Raw genomic sequence first — 11689 nt, 5'->3', positions numbered from 1 at the left:
TATCACTACACTATTAATGAGAACATAGAAATAATGGGGTTGGAGAAAATCAACTTTGGCAGGCATTTCTTTGGTCACTTTGGTCAAGTCTCAAACTGATATGTGCAAAATGGAAGAAATAGTGGCTTACCTCATTTAATCCCACAAAAGAGAGCACAGGGCCCCACCCTATCAGTAAATCATTTTCTATAATTTGATCATCTTGGGGAATACTACATTTCTTTGTATACATGTTTAGGCACTTTCAGTGTAACTACTTTAGAGTATCCAGGACTCAACCTTGCTGCTTACAGCAGAGTCTAAGATAAGGTGACCAGATTTTAACATTGGTAAAGCGGGACACCATTGACCGGGGGGTGGGGGTTCTTGATTAAAAATTTGGTCCATATAGAGCATCAAAAAGTTTCATAGAATGCATAGAACGCAAAAATAGTATTGTAAAATATATATTTTAATTTCAACATAAGTACAATTTGCCAGGTGCCCCCAAATGTCCCTCCAAAAGTGGGACAATCTGGTCACCTTAATCTAAGATTATGACATGGTCCAAATCAGCATTTAGCCCCTCTCTGCTACTAATACAAAAAAGTTATCTTCAAAAGCCCATAGCTAAAGATATTACTCCCCTGTTCCCCTATTTCATGCAACCTGTTAAAAATCTTGCTTACTTTTCCACAGTAAGTGAAGAAAGGACCTGAAGTATCAGCAAGAATCTATCCCCAAAGCAATTTCACTCAATTACCCCCAGAATCTTAATAGACCTGGTAGCAACAGGACCCTGAGCTGCAGAGATAAGATCCTGGAAGGAACTGCAGGGTGATTAGAAACATAATTTATTATTAATAATCAACTACAGTCTGTACATTCAAAGCACTGGAAAAAACTGAAGAGGTTCTATAATTCTGGGCAGGGAAATTGAACCTCTTGCCTTGAACAGAAACCATTCCATATTTGTGTGACACTAAAATTATTTTTCTGTTGAGAGATGTAAGAGCTTAATAGCAAAGGTCCCAATCTTTAAAAAAACAGCATACCTTGTTGGCACTTTGTATTTCTTTAAAATGACATAAAATTCCTTCTTCCAATAATTCATATTTTTATGAAATATGAAATATGAATTTTTAAGCAGACATGTTAAATTCAACAGAATTATTCAATATAAAACATACTTATATTAGACAGTCAAGGGATTCTTGTTGCAGATTATTCCTGGATTCTCGTTTGCTTTGCATATATAACAGTGCACTAAAGGCAATCTTGTTCACAGTTCCTGGGCCATAAGTCATACGTCACTTTCAGTCAAGCTGTCACTTTGAGATGTGGCAAAGTACCAACCCTAATTCAGGTCGTCAGCAATCTGCAGTATCTGCCACTTAGAGGATATGTCACTGTCTGATGTTCCTTCATCCGCCATCTTCATTTCGCATCTGATGTCAGGGGAGGAAATAAGCGACCAAATAAGACTGGGAAGAATAAAAGCATCGAGTCTCCTTGTACTCTGGCTGGGGTTTTTTGTTTGCTTGTTCATTTGTTTTGGTTACTCCAGGAAATTAACAGTGTGATTTGAGCAGAAGTATTACAAGTGACAGAAGTTGGTTGACTGCTGACTGCATGGGGATGCAAGGATAGGCAACCATTTTCATCCAAGTCCCCCCCCACACACACACACAAATACTCACTCACACAACATCTACCTGTAAAATATTGATAGGCTTGCAAACAAACGGGAATGGATTATGTTTATATTTGGCCAGACACACCAGAAGCAACTCAAGTTTCAGCTGCTCTGCCAGTACCTCCAGGGCTCAGGGTGGTTCCAGCTGGTGGTTGCCCAGACAGTGATGGGGATCATCTGTGCTTGATAGCTCTCATGCTTCTGCCCCAGCAGTGCTGCCAGCACCTCAGGCCTTGTCTTGGTTCCTTGGGCAAAGGACCAGCTCTCTGTGCTGAGCAAAATGGTCTGGCATGCTGCTGTCCAGCACTTGTGATGGCTGCAACAAAACATCATAAATGTGAGCAGGTTCACAGTGTGAGCCTAAGCAAAGTTTATTCTTTCTAAGCTAATTAAACTCTACAGATTTAAAAGGATGTGGATCTGCTTAGGACTGCACTGCCAACTTCTTGCACAAATAGTATCACTGAAGGAAAGTGCAACCAAGGAAAGACAGAAGAGCAGGGACACTGTTCCTAGGCCTTACACCTAGGAACCAGATTCATTGGTCCATCTTGGAGGATCGCCATGAACTTGGGATTCTCTCTGAAGGTCTGCCAACTGGAACCTTGTAAGGAAAAGGACTTGTATCAAAATCCATAACTAAACCAAATGAACAGATTGAGGAACAGAGGCTGATAAAGAAAAGAGGGCAGAAAGTCACAGAAGTTCATATGTAGGAGGAACTGGATAAAGAAAACAATGGCCAAAGAGTCCATGTACTTCTGAAATGTGGGAGATATTTATTTTATTTATTTTACAGAATTTATGCCCTAAATTTCTGTACTTCTAAGGTTAATCAAGGTGGCTAACAGAGAGCCAGCTTGGTGCAGTGGTTAGAAGTGCCGACTTCTAATTTGGTGACCCAGTTTTGATTCTGCGCTCCCCCACATGCAACCAGCTGGGTGACCCTGAGCTTGCCACAGCACTGATAAAGCTGTTCTGACTGAGCAGTAGTATCAGGGCTCTCTCAGCCTCACCTGCCTTACAGGGTGTCTGTTGTGCGGAGAGGAAAGGGAAGGCAACTATAAGTCATTTTGAGACTCCTTCGGGTAGATAAAAGCAGCATATAAGAACCATCTCTTCTTTTCATATATAAAAATACCTTATAATAAAAATAAATAATGGTATAATAAAAATACCTTAAAAACCATTAAAATCAACACATTAAATTAAAAACAGAGCTAAAATACATAAAAACTCTAAGAACAACAAGAGCACTGGTCAGGAAACAGGATCATTGTAGGAATAACAAATGAAGCAAAAAGTCTTCACTTGGTGGCAGAAGATGGCAACAGAAGGAGACAGATCAATCTCCATTGGGAAAAACATTCAGAGTGTCAGTGTCATGAATGAGAAGGCCCACTCCTGGGCTGCTACCTGCCTGATTCAAGAAGATAGGCCTCTGGAAGCCGAGGCTCAGAAATGTACCATAATGGGCATCCAAAGAAGCTGATGGGCAATACATTCAGGATGGACAGGAGGAAATATTTATTTACACAATAAGTAATTAAAATGTGGAATTTGCGGTCAGAGGATATAGTGATGGCCACGGGCATAAACAGCTTTGAAACAGGATTAGACAGACTTGTGGAAGATAGGTCAATCAGTGGCTACTGGCCATGATAACTAAAGGGAACCTCCATATTCAAAGGCAGTAAATCTCTGAATATCTTACAAGAAGCAATGTCAAGGGAAGGCCTCAAGCTCTGTGACCTGCTGTATGAGACAGGAAGCAGGTCTAGATGGACCACTTGTCTCATCCAGTAGGGATTTTAAAAATGTTCTTATGTAGGATAGATACATCTGGCAGTAGGTGGTTTCAGGTGCATAAGGGCTTTAAAAGTAAACACCAACATTTTACCTGTATACAGATTTGGAGCCAGTGTAGATGAGCCAATACTGGAGTGATATGGTCTCTATGACCCAGTCCAGTCAACATCCTGGCTGCAGCATTCTGAACCAACAGAAGCTTAAGGACATTTTTCAAGGGCAGCCCCATGCAAAGTGCATTGTAGTAATCTAATGTAGGTGTAACCACTGCAGAAAGCACCCGCATCAGAAATAACTAAAGTGTGTGGAATGCAGAAGAGTTTGGTTGGCATTTATATCAGAGCTTTCCATTTCCTTCTCTTTAACTGTATTTCATTTCCCTACTGCTATCTGCCTGGCACTTTCTCTGGTAAACTTTAGGAGCACTTTAACAGATTTTTTTTTGAACTGGTAATGAATGTGTTTGGGAGGGGGAGATTGCTGCTATACTGAGATAGACTTTATAGCTCGTTGAATTTTTAATTTTGTTTCAGGTGAACTATACTCTTTTATGTACTGATGGTGATCTAAATCCTGCAACTAATGCTGATGGCCCTGACACAGATGGCCCAGGCTAGCCTAGTGACATTAGATCTCGGAAGCCAAGCATGGTCAGTCCTGATTAGTATTGGGATGGGGTTCTACCTTGGAAGTCCAGGCTCCCGTGCAGAGGCAGACAATGACAAACCACCTCTGAAGGTCTCTTGCCTCAGGGATCGCCATAATTTGGTTGCCACTTAATGGCACTTTCCAGCACCACCACTATTAGTGCTGATTGTATTGCCTTCAATGGTTCTTAGCACTTATCATGCAATTTTTATTTTGTGTGCCGCTTATGGCTCATGGGCAGTACACACTTGAAAGAAAGAGAAGTTTTTTGTTCTATAAAATGAAATCATGAAAAGTCAAACTTAACATAAGACTGGAGGGAGATACTCTGTAAAGATACAACCATACAGTATACTGCCTAACTCAAACAATCACCCTTAAGGAGTGGAACCATTAAAAAGATCAGGGTCAGAGTATTCTGGTAAAATTTAATTAAAAATTAGAAAGGAGACAGCTGGATCATGCAAGAGAGCTCATCCAAAACCTAGTTGCATCACAGCTTTTCACTCCGGCAGCAAATCTGGCAAAAGTTTATAGGCTTATCTAAAACAGAACCCAGTATTGATTTCATGTACCAGATTTCCAATGAGTGCTAATTAAACGAAACAATCCATGGTAATCTGAATTTGCAATGACGGCATTAGTATTTCAATTGCTCTTTCTCATGAACATTGTATTTAAAAAAACAACAACATGGTTTCAGCCACACTGGAATAATGTTTCTGTACTTTAGATATTTAAAGCAGGATTTTTTTTAAATTAAAAAAAGCATGAGCAAATCTGTGGTACTTTCAGCTATTTCATTTATTGTTGATATAAAAAGCACAGCTTGGGAGTAACATGAAGAAGTTCAGAGTAAAAAAGCCATGGTACTAGAACTGATCGATGCACAGTCTCAGATGTATTTCTGATGTAGGATCAAAGTGGACACAGTGACAACAGGGTTATTTTATAATGATTTTGCTCTTGTGATCTTTGTTCTTGCATTGTGCATCTCAACGGAATGAACTAAAACAAAAAGCGACAGTAAAGAATCACTCGTCGGCCTGAGAAAACTTCAATCCTTTTATTTCCTCCCAAACAATTGATCATTTGAGTTGCTCAGGTTTGGCTATATCATGTTACCCTTGACCGCAGCTGCTAGACAAAATCTGAAACTTAAACAGCTCACTTACCAAGTCTCAGCCAGTCAGGGTGATATTGTTTGTTCAGTAGGCATTCTGGATTTAGCCCTATCAAGTCTGTTTGAATGTTGGCCAAAAAACCTTTTTAACCTGGTCTCTCTAAAGCTTGTGTTGGCTCCCAAATGAAAAAGGTTTTTCAAAATTAAGAATAGTCATCAACAGATCAAGTAGGAACAGCAGCAAGATAGGGCCACAAGGTCCACTCAGTCACCTTGAGCCTGGTAAATACATACACAACCTCACATGAAGCTGCCTTCTACTGAATCAGACCATTGGTTCATCAAGGTTGGTGCTGTCTACTTAGAATCTCAGTGGCTATCCAGAGTTTCAGGTGGAGGTCTTTTGCATCACCTACTAGAGGTTAACTGGAGATAACTGGGATTGAAACTGAGACCTTCAGCATGGAAAGAAGATATTCTACCACTGAACCATGGCTCAACAAGGAGTGCTGCCTGGGGCATGTACCCACAGCCATTACATTCTTTGCCACTACCTCCTGCCACTCCCATCTTTCCCCGCTAGGTCTTCACAGCTCCTGTTACTACCAGGAGCTGCACCATCTGATACTTCTTCTCTTCTCATTCCCAATGCATCTTGACAGAAAGTGAGACAAGCACATGGGGATTATTAGACTGTTATACCTGATAAGAGTTTTGAAAGATCAATGGAGCATGTCTAATTTGCTTTGCTATCTTTATGGTACCTGTGGAATTAAAAAAGGAATGTTAACTTTTCATGGGTGAGGGGTTGGGGAGAGGACAAGGCAGTAATGACAATAGCAAGACTACCCACTCAAATCCATTACCTGAGACCATCACATCACCTACTTTCATTGTGGAGTTGGCCATCCCTATCCCTTTTGGGAAAGGCTGATGCATACCCTCAGTGGCAAAAGATGGGTAGGTCATTATGGTACAAGCCCTACTCCTTTAAGACCTTACCTTGGAATGTGATTGCATAGATTTGGGAGGGCTTTTGAAATATAGACAACTATTTGACCTTTTTTCTTTCCCTGGAAGCCATTTAAAAAGAAGCTTCCATTACAACAAAACATCCTCTGGGTTAATTTCTCATTCATGTGCAAGCAGCAGTAGAAACATCTGGGACTCATCATCCCCTCCTGTTCTGTTGATCTACTGGTGAGCAGAAAATATGAGGAATCTCAGATTCTCTCATACAGTAGTCTCAATGGATATGAAAATGTTGTGATGGAGACCCTTTAACAAGTCATTCCCTGCTAGAGATAGAAAAGGCAACTCAGCAGAATAAAGACATCATTTTAAAAGCTATGGCATTTAGGGATTTCTGAATGTATGGCAACCATATTTTCTCCTAGGTCTCGAGCTGCAATATTGGTTACAAGAGTACCTGCTCAGCTTTTCTCTAAGACTGGTTCATGTGTGGGTACATAGAACAATTGCTCACTTGACAAAATCAAGCACAGTGTAGCACAGTGAAGAACAGTTGAAGACTTTTTCTCATCAGAATCCTAATACAAAGAATAAGGGGCAACTATGTACTATTGGTGACATTTTCCTCTAGGTAAAAGGACTTGATGGCTCCATCCTTTTAAATAATGGTGCTGACTCAGAGCACATCCTTGCCCTTATACAGGTGTTGTAATGATAGTCAGGTCATCATGCATACAAAGTATATCTCCTAACACACTACCTTGGACCTCTTTTGAAAACACTCATTTGTTTCCCAACTCCCGCAAGTGGAACCTTCACTAGTGATTTGGCAAGTCTTCATCCAGCAGAAAGACCCACAAAGCACTCTTTATTAGATAATTCATTTGTCTAGAATACTTTTCTGAACACCAGTGTGAAGGTGACACCAAGGAAGGCATTAGCCTCCACGACCTGTCTGTTGGCCCACAGGCAACTGATTGGGCACTATGTGAAACAGGATGTGGGATTACAAAGACGACTGGTCTAATCCAGCCGGGATTTTCTTACAAACTCCCCTTATTTCTATCCTATTTTTCTGCTCTTTTTTTGTAAAACATACTTTTCATTATAAAACCTAAAACTATCAGTCATTGCACAGCTCCAGTAACATCTAAAGTCAGCTTTAAAACAGCAAGCCAATAAATAAAAGGAGCTGAAAGCAAGTTATACTTTATGCAGACACTGTCTCTTGGGGATGCTGTCAGGAAACCTGGTCTACAAATAGGTGTCTTTATGGTGGGGCTAAAGAGACAGTACTGTTTCCACAAGGTCTAGCACAGAATAAGACTAATCTGAACTGAGATTTTGAAGGAAGAACTCCTGTACCTTTTCTGCACCAGCAATGTCATGCCGGGCTGCTGCCAGGCATTTCAGCCGGGTTGCCCTGCCTCTTCCAGGGTCCATACGGGGGAGCATTTCCCATGCCGGACCTGGTCTGCCCCAGATTGTGCCTCCAGATGAGGCAGCCAGGGTGGTGAAGTTTGCTGCTGGGGACATTCCTTGTTATTTTTTTTAAGAAGGTGGGATTCTATTGCACTGCAAGCCCACCTTCTTAAAAATACAAAACACTGAGAGCTGCCTGCAGCATTTTTTTTGTCCCTTCTGGGATGCCATGGGTCAGGTGAGGGTGGGGAAGACTCGGGCCAGGACAGCCCAGCTCTTCCTTGCCAGATGACCCTGGCCCGAAATAGGCCCTGGTGGCGCCTACAGCAAGGGAATGCAGAATCTGCATTCCCTTGCCATGGGCAATGGAGGGACTGAGTTGGGCCAGCCCTGGTCTGGCGTCGATGTCATCTGGAAACCAGATTTTCTGAGCAGATGAGCGCTGGCCTGGGCCAAATTCCCTGTGGGGAAAAGGTACTGGAGGAGCACAGTACAGCTCTTGGATGACTGAAGAACTAAACTCAACATCCCTAAATATGAGAACCAATCTTTAAAAAAGTTCTGAATCAATATTTCTCCATGGTGAGGAAAAAGAACCCCTCATATTCTATTATGCTATTGAGCAAAACTATTTGAATTCTTTTAAAAAATGTTTTGTCAATTTTCATTTCTCTATGCAACTTATATTTACAATATGTATAGTTCAGTCCCCAAATCCATTCAGAAATAATAATTTGGGCAAATATTATGTTGCCACCTAAAGGTGTGCAGACACCACTGAGAATTTCTACTAGATTTTTAAAAATCGGTATGGCTTCTCTTTCAATTCCCTAGATGCTATTTCTGATTAGGAAGCTCTGAATTCACCTCAGTTTCTCTTTTGGCAGCATGTGATCGCCACTCTGTCTGAGTACATTTGAGGCAGAGCCTTGAATGTGGGTTTCCAGCACTGCGGCATACCTACTTTATTTGTTAATTTGGCCTTAATACTGACACTGTCTTGGTAGGCTGCCTCCAGAAAACGGTCAGTGTTACCTTTTGTTTTCTGTTCTTTTTGCAAGAACAAAGTAGAGATGCTGTATTTTACTGTGACAGCAGGGCCATTTTACTTGAGCCTTATTGCATTTGATAGTTACCTTTAGGGAATGTCTTTTCCAATTGTTTATTCTCAAAGGCTCCTGTCAGTTCAAAATGTGAAAGATAAAGGGAAACCCTGAAATTTGCTGATATGGGTGCCAGACTCCAGTGTATTGATGCTTTTCAAAAGATTATTGGCATCTTATCTGTACCGTGAGAACTGGAGGGCAAAACTTTTTTTTTATGTTTCATTGTTACAAAAGGTTTATTAGTAGCAAATGTAGTGCTTGGTTTAGTATCAAGACTATCCTGTGTGCTATATAAAAGCCATAGGAAGGAAATTTGTCAAAGAAAAAAAAACTCCATTAGAGATGGCAAGGTGTTTTCATATTGGGAAATGAAAACTCATACCCCTTATGAACAGGACTGTCAGAGCTTCTGGCTTTTCCCAGGATGCCTGATCAGCTTGCCTGAAGGTGACTTACTGCTTCCTTCCTGGGTGCTTCCTTCCTGGGTCCTTTGAAAGGAGAAAGAAGGATTCACAGTTAGACAAGTACCTGGAGGTTTCTCTTTCCTGCTGGGTTGGTTCACTAGTGAGATTGGTTGGTGCTTAATGCAGAGGAAGAAATGATGCCCATAAAGACCAAGTTGTTCTGAGTCACACAGACATCCCTCGAAGGGCCGGATTGCCAACATCATATTTTAAATAAGCAAGATACTGGAGCTAGATAAAAGCATGAGGGATCCAGGGACTTATTACATTCTGATAAAACCATGCTGTTGGTATTTGAGTTCATCTTGAAACATGCCAAAGGAAACCACAACATGACAGTTGGGACTGTTGGTCTGTCCACTTGACTGACTGCTAATTTCCAGCATTTTGTCTGTTTTTCAAAATTTTAATCACATTTTAGTAGGATGAAGACTACCAGATTTTCTGACAAAGAAATAGAATCCAAGATGAGAGTAAGGAGATGAAAAGATAAACCTATTATCTGGAGTTACCATAAGATTAAGCCAATTTTCTTCTTCACTGCAATGAGGTTACTAAGTGCACCTCTTTGTCCCATATAAATGAATAGTTCAATTTTATAAAAGAAGCAAGGGAATAAGAGCCAGTGTGGTATAATGATTAAGAGTGGAAGACTCTAATCTGGAGAGCCAGGTTTGATTCCCCAGACCTCCACATGAAGCCTGCTGGGTGAACCTGGGCCAATCACCGTTCCCTCAGAAGTCTCTCAATCCCACCTACCTGCAAAGTGGTGGAAAAGGAAACAAGATGATGACAGAGGCAACTGGGCTGGCCTGGCAGTCAGACTTGGAAGCTTCTCAATGGAAGGAACATTCTGACATCAATGGCAGCCAAGGCCTTTGTTCTTTCTTGCTCTCCTCTCTTTTTCTTCTGCTACTATGAGCATAAATTCCTCCTCAGCCTCTCCTGGACAGGACAAAGACTAATTATTATTCAAGAGTGGGCTTCTCCTCTTTAAAGAGCCCTGCCCACATCTTCTATGATCTTCAAATTAAAAAAAATAGAGAAGTGGGTGAATTGAAATTATCTTTCCTGGGGAAGTGGCTCATTTTAAAGGCACAACCTGAGCAGCTGCAATAGTACAGGTTTAGCTGCTTTAACTGTTGCTTGGCAGGGAGCTGCTCTGAGGCACCAGGCCATCCCACCACAAGTTGAAATGCTTGGCATAGCGGAGCCTTCCTTCATAATATTGAAGCATTAGAAACAAAGCAGGGTGTTTTGAATCCTGGATACATAGTTGTCTTCCCTGAGTTCCCTCCAGGTTTTCACATAATACAGCTTACTACAGAATTTATCTACCTTTTCAATCAGCCTACTTGGCCTTTCTGTATCAAAGTGAAAAATTGTTGCATTTTTTTCATACTTAAAACTAGCTGCCAACATTCAAATGCGAGTAAGTCCCTATTGCCTCTCAGTTCATTTTTTCTTTTCTTTTAGGAGGTAGAAACCACCTGGAAAGAAGGCCTGATAGCGTCATCTGCATGCAAAAAACAGAGGGTCATTCCACGTTCCAGAGTATAAGATGCTGCGCTCCATTCATTTGATACTTACTTACAAGAGGGAGAAGATGAATAAAATCCAAATGTGCTAGTTTGCTCAGAGACTTCTCTAGCGGTTTCGGTTAGATTCTTAGGTCTGGCAGGCAGCAGAACCTGTTTTGCAATTCAAAGAATAAGTCACTAAACTAACTTACATACCAGATGGTTTTTCCCTGGATGAATTCATAGCATGAAAGTCTGTTGTTAATTAACCCTGCTGGCCAGCAAATAAGTCACTATTCCATTATGATCCACAGACTGAGCATCAATAATAGAGGGGCTCAGATCGTTGCTCCGCATTTCTGGCTGGCACTGAATGCAATCAAAACGATACTGAAATCCAGTTATATTCCTATGAGTTTCCCCTATACTGTTTTAAGAACAATATGATTTCACCTGCATAAATATACACATTTGTTTCCCTTTTAAAATCATACACACACACACACACACAACCACCTTGAATGAATAATCATTGAGGAAATTTCAGTAATCACCCAATGTCTCTGAATATATAGGAGGTCAGGGAAAATCACATGACTTGCTGTGGCCTATCGATGCAATGGAAGCTTCCATGAATGACTTGTTTCATTTTGGACTGAGCTTGGTAACGATGCTCAGATTAGGTATTTCCTTCAAGCCATCCATTCATGCTAGAAGAATGTAAATAAATAATGTGTGAGAAGATTTACAGTATTACATTTGTATCCCATGTTTCATAAAAAGACTTCAGGGCAGCATCCATTGTGTTTTCCCTCTTTTATACTCACAATAGCCCTGATAAACTACACTGGAAATACTAAAGTGAAGGAGATCTAGATTACTAACTATAATGTGATACCTCTTTGGAGGAAATTGTTATTAGTAGGTGATCCTTCTTGGAAGGAATTTTG

The 11689-nt window shown here is 40.8% G+C and overlaps 1 long non-coding RNA gene across 3 annotated transcripts; it reads right to left on the bottom strand.

Annotated features, from left to right (window-relative positions):
* Positions 1-433: 433 nt before the first annotated feature.
* LOC143841152 (uncharacterized) lies at positions 434-11443 on the bottom strand. Of its 3 annotated transcripts, none has more exons than XR_013232591.1 (6): positions 11294-11443; positions 10810-10910; positions 9979-10164; positions 9138-9243; positions 5958-6019; positions 434-1991 (listed from the first exon to the last, which is right to left on the bottom strand). It is a non-coding gene; the product is annotated as an uncharacterized LOC143841152 (long non-coding RNA). The 3 variants fall into 3 exon arrangements; XR_013232590.1 differs by lacking the exon at positions 5958-6019 and having other exon boundaries at positions 434-1427; positions 1797-1991; positions 11294-11419; XR_013232589.1 differs by lacking the exon at positions 5958-6019 and having other exon boundaries at positions 11294-11432.
* Positions 11444-11689: the final 246 nt, after the last annotated feature.

The sequence above is a fragment of the Paroedura picta genome, chromosome 7, assembly GCF_049243985.1.
Source record: "Paroedura picta isolate Pp20150507F chromosome 7, Ppicta_v3.0, whole genome shotgun sequence".
In the NCBI taxonomy this organism is placed as follows: domain Eukaryota; kingdom Metazoa; phylum Chordata; class Lepidosauria; order Squamata; family Gekkonidae; genus Paroedura; species Paroedura picta.
The sequence above is the reverse complement of the archived record's forward strand: the minus strand, read 5'-3'. Positions and strand labels throughout refer to the sequence as shown.